Raw genomic sequence first — 6347 nt, 5'->3', positions numbered from 1 at the left:
CCTAAAAGTTGAGACTGACCTTTCATTCGGCGGACTTTTCTGAGGACTTCAAGCCTGGGAAACAGGCTCCTGGAATCCTCCTCCAGAGGGGTGGGGGAGGACCCAGGAGACACCGGAGTTTTTGCAACGAAGACCAGGCAGTCAGAACGTCAAAGAGTACTGTTAATTAAAGAACGCCGACGTCCAAGGTAAGGAATGTAGCGCTCTTCTGGGTCTGGGGAGAGCCTGGCGTCTGGGCTCCTTGGAACCCTCCCTGTGATGTGCACCTGAGCTCCTAGGGCCAGTGTCCTGGGCTCTCCCCGCCTAAGCCCCTCAGGGAGCCCCGCGGGGGGCGGCTGCCGCGGCTCCACGGCAGCAACATCCTTTGTTTACTGACAGGCAGGCAACGTTTTCCATCCGCATTCCCTTGGGTGTGTATGACTGAGTGGCTGGTTATTGCAGCTAGGTTTCAGTTCCAGCTGCGACATTTCAGTTCTACCGTTTGTGCACTTGTTTTCATAAGGAATAGCGACCCACGGCCCTGCCCCCACGGCCCTGCCACCCACAGCCCTGCCCCCACGGCCCTGCCCCCACGCCAGGCAGTTGCTGCAGGGATCTCCTCGGGCAGATCTGGGCTTGTGTCTGACACCAGTGTGAGGCCTGGTGAGCATTTCTCGCCAGATTCCTGCATGGCGGCCTCGGCTCCCGGCTGCTGTGTCCCTGGTCCCTCTGGGGCACTGTCTCTGCCCCGCTCTGGGTCGAGCATGCTGGGGTCTGGGTCCCACCTCTGTTCCCAGGGGCTGGGGTGGGGGAGGTGGGCGTGGGGTCCAGGCTCTGATCCACAGCAGGTGTGCCCAGGGCACCTCAGTCCCCAGCTCTTCCAGGCAGGAGTGAGGGGACGCTCACTGGCCCGTTTCTCATGGGCCAAGTGGGAACTCCAAGGGTGGTTCCCCAGCACCTCTGGGTTTCCAGCCCCCAGAGTGGGTGCCAGGCATGTGTACTCTTAGTGCTGGGACCCCACCAGCCCTGGGAAGGCTCAGATCCACCAGCACTTCAAGGAGGCCGGCCTTCCCTCAAAGCCATTTTCTCAGTGACTGTCCCTGGAGATGCGGCCAATCTATCTGGATTTTATACAAACCAGGAAAAAAGGGATGGGAAGAGGTCCCTTGGAGTGAGAAGGGGCCAGGTCACAGGATGGGGAGGGTGCCTGAGGTGCTGCCACCAATGGAAAGTGTGGTTTGAAATGCCTGCCTTTAAGATCTGCAAAGACAGACACCAAATTATTTAGGGGTATTTTCTCAAGGTAAGAGTGGCAACTTTTCTTCTCTCCTGTTAAACAAGACGCATCATCTTAATCATGTCTAAGTGGACAGTCCAGGGGCCTTGAGCACACTCACGCTGTCGTGCAGTCAGCACCACCATCCGCGCCCAGAAATTTCCCAGGCTGACGCTCTGTCCCCCCTCCTCCCCCTCCCCCTGCCCCCCGCCCCACCATGCACTTTGTGTCTCTGTGAGTCTGACTCCTCCAGGCACCGCGTGTGAGGGGAATCAGACAGTGTCTGTCCTTCTGTGTCTGGCTTATCTCGCCGAGCAGCACGTCCCCAGGGTCCATCCACATTGTAGCTATGTCAGGACTTCCCCCTTTTGTGGCTGAATAATGCTCCACCATGTGGATGGCCCACATGTCGCGTGCCCACTCGTCCATCGACGGACACTGGGCTGCCTGCTTGGCTATGTGAGTAAACACTACGGACACAGGTGTGCAAATATCTCTTTGAAAACCTGCTGTCACTTCTTTTGGGGACACACCCAGAAGTTATGAGAATGATTTTACACTGTGAAAAACACCTTTTAAATGTGCTGGTGGTTTTAGACAGGCGCCCCCTCCCCCGCCCCGGCCCCCAGTGAGGATGCTCTGGCCCTGGGGTCAGGGGACTGGCCTGTGCCCTGGCTCTGGTGCCCTGGGGAGCCACGGTGAGAGACGTCTGGATGGCAGTGCACTCGGGCCCTGTCCTGCCCTCTCCCTAGAGGCTGACAGGACAGCGATGGGTGACTTTTCTTCCTCCTAATGTAGGCAAGTGGCCTGGCAGTTCCCTGTCCCATGGATGGCGGTGCTTGGCACAGTGGCCTTCGGGCAGAGGAGGGGGGATTCCTGAGTAGCATCAGCTGCTCCCTGACCCCTGGGCACCCAGGCTGCTGGGAGCCATGAGGGACACAGACATGCTTGTCTCTGGGGAACAGCGTCAGCAGAGCCCCTCAGGGCTAGCGGGGTCAAGGTGAGGAGGACCAAGGAAACTGGCCCACCCTGGAGGGGATCTGGGTCTGCAGATCTGCCTGGAGTCTGTGAACACTCCCAGTGCCAAAATTATTGGCAGATTAGTGGGCATGTGGTGGGGGTGGGCGGGGGGGGGCGTGCTGTGGCCTCCCTTGGGTTTCCTGAAGGCATCTGGGGCCAGGGAGGTGGCGTGGGACCATAGGGTGGGGGAGGGGGCTGAGCGGCCCTTGCATTTCTGGCACAGGAGGAGGGAGGAGGCGGGCAGGGGCTCCCAGGAGCTGAGCTGGGCCCAGGGAGACGAGGACCCCAGGCCTGGGCAGAGAGGGGCTTGGCTGGCGGGAACCGGGGTCCTCACTGTGGATATGGGCCACGGGAAGCTGACCCCTCAGCCAGATCGGTGCGTCTCGGGGGCCCGGCTTCAGCGGCCAGGCCAGGTCTCAGGAGGAATTCTGTTTGCCCGGTGATTCAGATAAAGTGATTCAGATAAACACACGCAGGAAGGCTACAAATCAGTGCAGCCCCACCAGAAAACCAAATTTACTCTCCACTCCCATTCTCCCAGCTCAGAGAGCATCCCCACCCCTCTGTCCTCCGCCCTGGGGGGGCCTGGGCTCCCTCGGCCCGGGAGGCTGACCCCACCCCTGGGCATCTCCCGCGGGCCTCTCCCCCGGGCCCCCAGCGAAGCAGGAGGGGTCAGGGCACCACCCTTCTTATCAAGGAAGTTCCCGGCTTGGAGAAAACCCGTGGTCACCCTGCCCTTTCTGTCAACAGCAGTGATAACTCCTGCTGCTGGAGGTTCCCAGCGCCTCCCTGCCAAGGTGGCCCCACTTCCTCTTCACGGACCAGAGGGCTTCGCCTTGTCTTTGCCCTGAAGTCGTTCTCTGTGTCATGCAACCCGGCCCCAGGCTGCTGGTTTTTGCGTCGGTGATGTCAGCCACCGCAGCACTGCTTGCTGGTGGGTGGCCGGCGGGACCGCACCCCAGACCCTCACAGTGTCCCCTGCATCCGGCGTGACTGCCGCTAATGGATGCTAAGCCCCCGTCAGTCAGAGACTGTGCCACGGGTCCAGGTGCCACCGGAAGAGAAGGGTGCTGCTCATTTACCTGTGTTGTGGAGCAGACAGGCCCGGGGCACACTGCACTTCCAGATACGTCAAGGTGTGCAAAAAGTCCAAGGAATGACGCAGCTCGGCGGCGTCACCTGCTGCAGGGTGAGAAGGCCGGAGCTACATGAGGCCTCTCAACTCACCCAAGTCTCAGGTGGCTGGGCACTGCAAGGGCGGTGGGGGCCCTTCCTGGGGGCCAGACGCAGCTCAGAGGGTGCTTCCCTGATGCATCAACATGCTTGGTCCCTGGGGCAACCATCCTCTGAGCGTCCTGTCCTCTGATCACCATTTTCCAGATGAGGAGCCCAAGGCACAGAGAGGGAGGTGTGCTGGCCCAGGGCCACACAGCTGATGGGAGCCAGTGCCTGGGTGTCACCTTCTCCCAGCGTCTGGAGCCCCTGGCCCCAGGTTCAAATTCCAGCTGGCCCCTCTGCGGTCAGGTGCCTCCCACCTGTGTCATCCGAAGATGGGTGTAACCACAGTTCCTGCCACTCATGGGTTTTGGTTTTCCAAGGACCAGATTAAACAGCAAAGGCTCCAAACAGCATGCCCGGCCCACCAGAGCGCCCACCAGGCTGCCACTCCTGTGTCGGAGCTGCTGGCCCTGTACTCAGGGTGACTGAGACGAGGCTGGAGGGGCCTGGAGATGGCTGTCCACCCCACCATGCAGGCAGAAACAGGGGTCACCACTGATTCTCTGCTCTGAGATGCGTGGCTGGTGCAGGCCCAGTGTTTCCCCAGGGGGAGCCGGTTGGAGGGCCCTGGTGTTTGTGGTGTGGGTGTTGACCTCTGGGTTGGGTATGTGCCCCAGGTGGGAGGGTGGAATTGAAGTCTCTCCCCGCTGCAGCCCCTCGAGGGCACCACCCTCTGCGGGAGGGAGGCCTGGGTCCCAGCCACCCGGCCACTCCAGCAGGACCGTCTGGGCAGCTGTCTGGACCTCCCTGTGCTCACGTCCTGGCCCTGGAGGGGAGAAGGCCATCCCCATGCAGTCCAGCATGGAAAGGGCCATGAAGCTGCCCACCGCCCCAGGACAGAGCCCCCGCCCTGCAGCCTGCCAGCTCGGCTGCCCAGCTCCCTCAGCCACAGCAGAGTGACCCTGTAGCCCTGGGGGTCGCCTGCCCTGGGACCTCGGCCGTGCCTAGAAGCTGGAATGGAAGTGGCAGGTGTCAGGGAGGAGTCCCAGCGCTGGGCGAGCAGTGCTGAATCCAGTGTCCCCTGCCTTGGTCACCGTGGCCAGTGACAGCTGGAGGCCGGGCCAGGCCAGGGTCAGGATCAGGTTTGGGGGTCAGGCAGCCATGTTCCTGGTGGCCCAAGGTCCTGAGGGACCTGGGGCTGCTTCTCTGTCACGTCAGACACCTGGGGAGAGAGCTGTGAGGAGCATGCTGCCCCGGGGCCCAGGGCACTCCCCCACCCCACGAGGAAATTTCTGGACTCACACTCCCGCCTTCGGGGCCCTCCCTGCTCACGGCTGGATCCCGGGTTGAAGGGCGTTTGGTCCTCAATGTTGACGACAAACAGGGGCTATCTGATGCCCACTTCCTGTCCCAGATCAGAGCTGCTGGGTGAGTCAGCGGCCGGGTGATAGCCGGGAGAGCATGAGAGGCCAAGGCCTGCGTCCCATCCCCACGGCCTCCGCTGGTGTCCGGCCGCCACGGCCACACCGCGCAGCTCCCGCCAAGGCTGGGCCCGACCCTCTGTCCAAACGAGCCCCACCTCTCCAACTCTGGTAAACCCACTGGTGTGTGGGCAAGGGGCTGGCTGCAGCCCATGAGCAGGCCGTGTGGCCCCCGGGGGCCCCAGGGGAGCAAAGGCTTCTGGGGCTGCCACCCTGGGCCCGCACGTCCCCGTACGTGGCTCTGGCTCCCTATGCAGAGCACCTTCCTAAGCCCCAGCCCCGTACCCTTCTGCAGAGTTTTCATGGACCCACTTCTCAGATGAGGAAACTGGCGGAGGCAGCCTTGCCCTTCCCCTGGGCTGCCCCCCACTCAGCACGAAGCCCCCTGAGAGCGGGAGGGGAAGAGTCACTGCAGGCTGCTGTAAGGGACCCCCTCTAGCCCCACACACCTCCACAGCCCCCTCCAGGCTCGGGGAGGTCCCAGGGAGTAATAACCCGATGTTCGAGGCTGGGTCATTGGTCCTACACCCGCCCCGACTCCAGACACCCTCCCCATGGTCCCTCTTACGGGGCTTCCCCTGACAAGAGACGGTACCCCCAGGGCAGGGTGTTCCTCCCTCAGGGCCAGGCTGCTGGCGCAGGTGGGTCAGAGGAGTGGGGCGGGCTCAGGTCTAGGCCCCGTGCCGGGAGCGGACACTGGTTAACCTGTCGCCTCCCTGCCTTCCTGTGGGCGTGAGGAGGGCTGGCCCACATCACTCAGGCTCTCCTCTGCCTGGGTCCCAGCCCGAGCGGCAGACCCTCGAGCCTCCCCCAGGCACTGATTCCCGATGCCCGCTCTCCCAGGCACTAAGGCCACATGGCCTTTGGAGCCAGACCTGTCCCCTCAGCCTGCCCCGGGGCCCTGCCCTGCTCAGCACCAGGGGACTTGCTGTCCAGCTCTAGGGCCCAGCAGCTGTGCTGGGAGGGTGAGGACGCGGAGCGCCAGCCTGCGGAGGGGAGGGCTGCCTACCCCCAAGCCCAGTCCCTGCCGTGCAGCAAAATCACCCTCATTCTCTCACCCGCTCATTCCCTCACCCACCCATTCATCTCCCTCATTCATTCACTCGCCCACCCATTCAGCCCCTCATTCATTCCCTCACCCACCCATTCCCTCGCCCACCCATTCCCTCGTCCACCTATCCAGCCCCCCACTCACTCACTCCTCGTCCCCTACCCCCTACACTCCTGCTGGGTGCCAGGTGCTCTGTCTCCCGGGTACCAGGGTCAGTTTGAGGCATGAGGAGTGGACGGCACTGGGGATGAAAACCAGGTGACCAGAAGGAACTCGGGACAGGCCCCAGGAGAGCCAGAAGCAAATGCTCAGATCAGCCCCA

This window comes from Camelus ferus, chromosome 10 (assembly GCF_009834535.1).
Source record: "Camelus ferus isolate YT-003-E chromosome 10, BCGSAC_Cfer_1.0, whole genome shotgun sequence".
Taxonomy (NCBI): Eukaryota; Metazoa; Chordata; class Mammalia; order Artiodactyla; family Camelidae; genus Camelus; species Camelus ferus.
The sequence above is the reverse complement of the archived record's forward strand: the minus strand, read 5'-3'. Positions refer to the sequence as shown.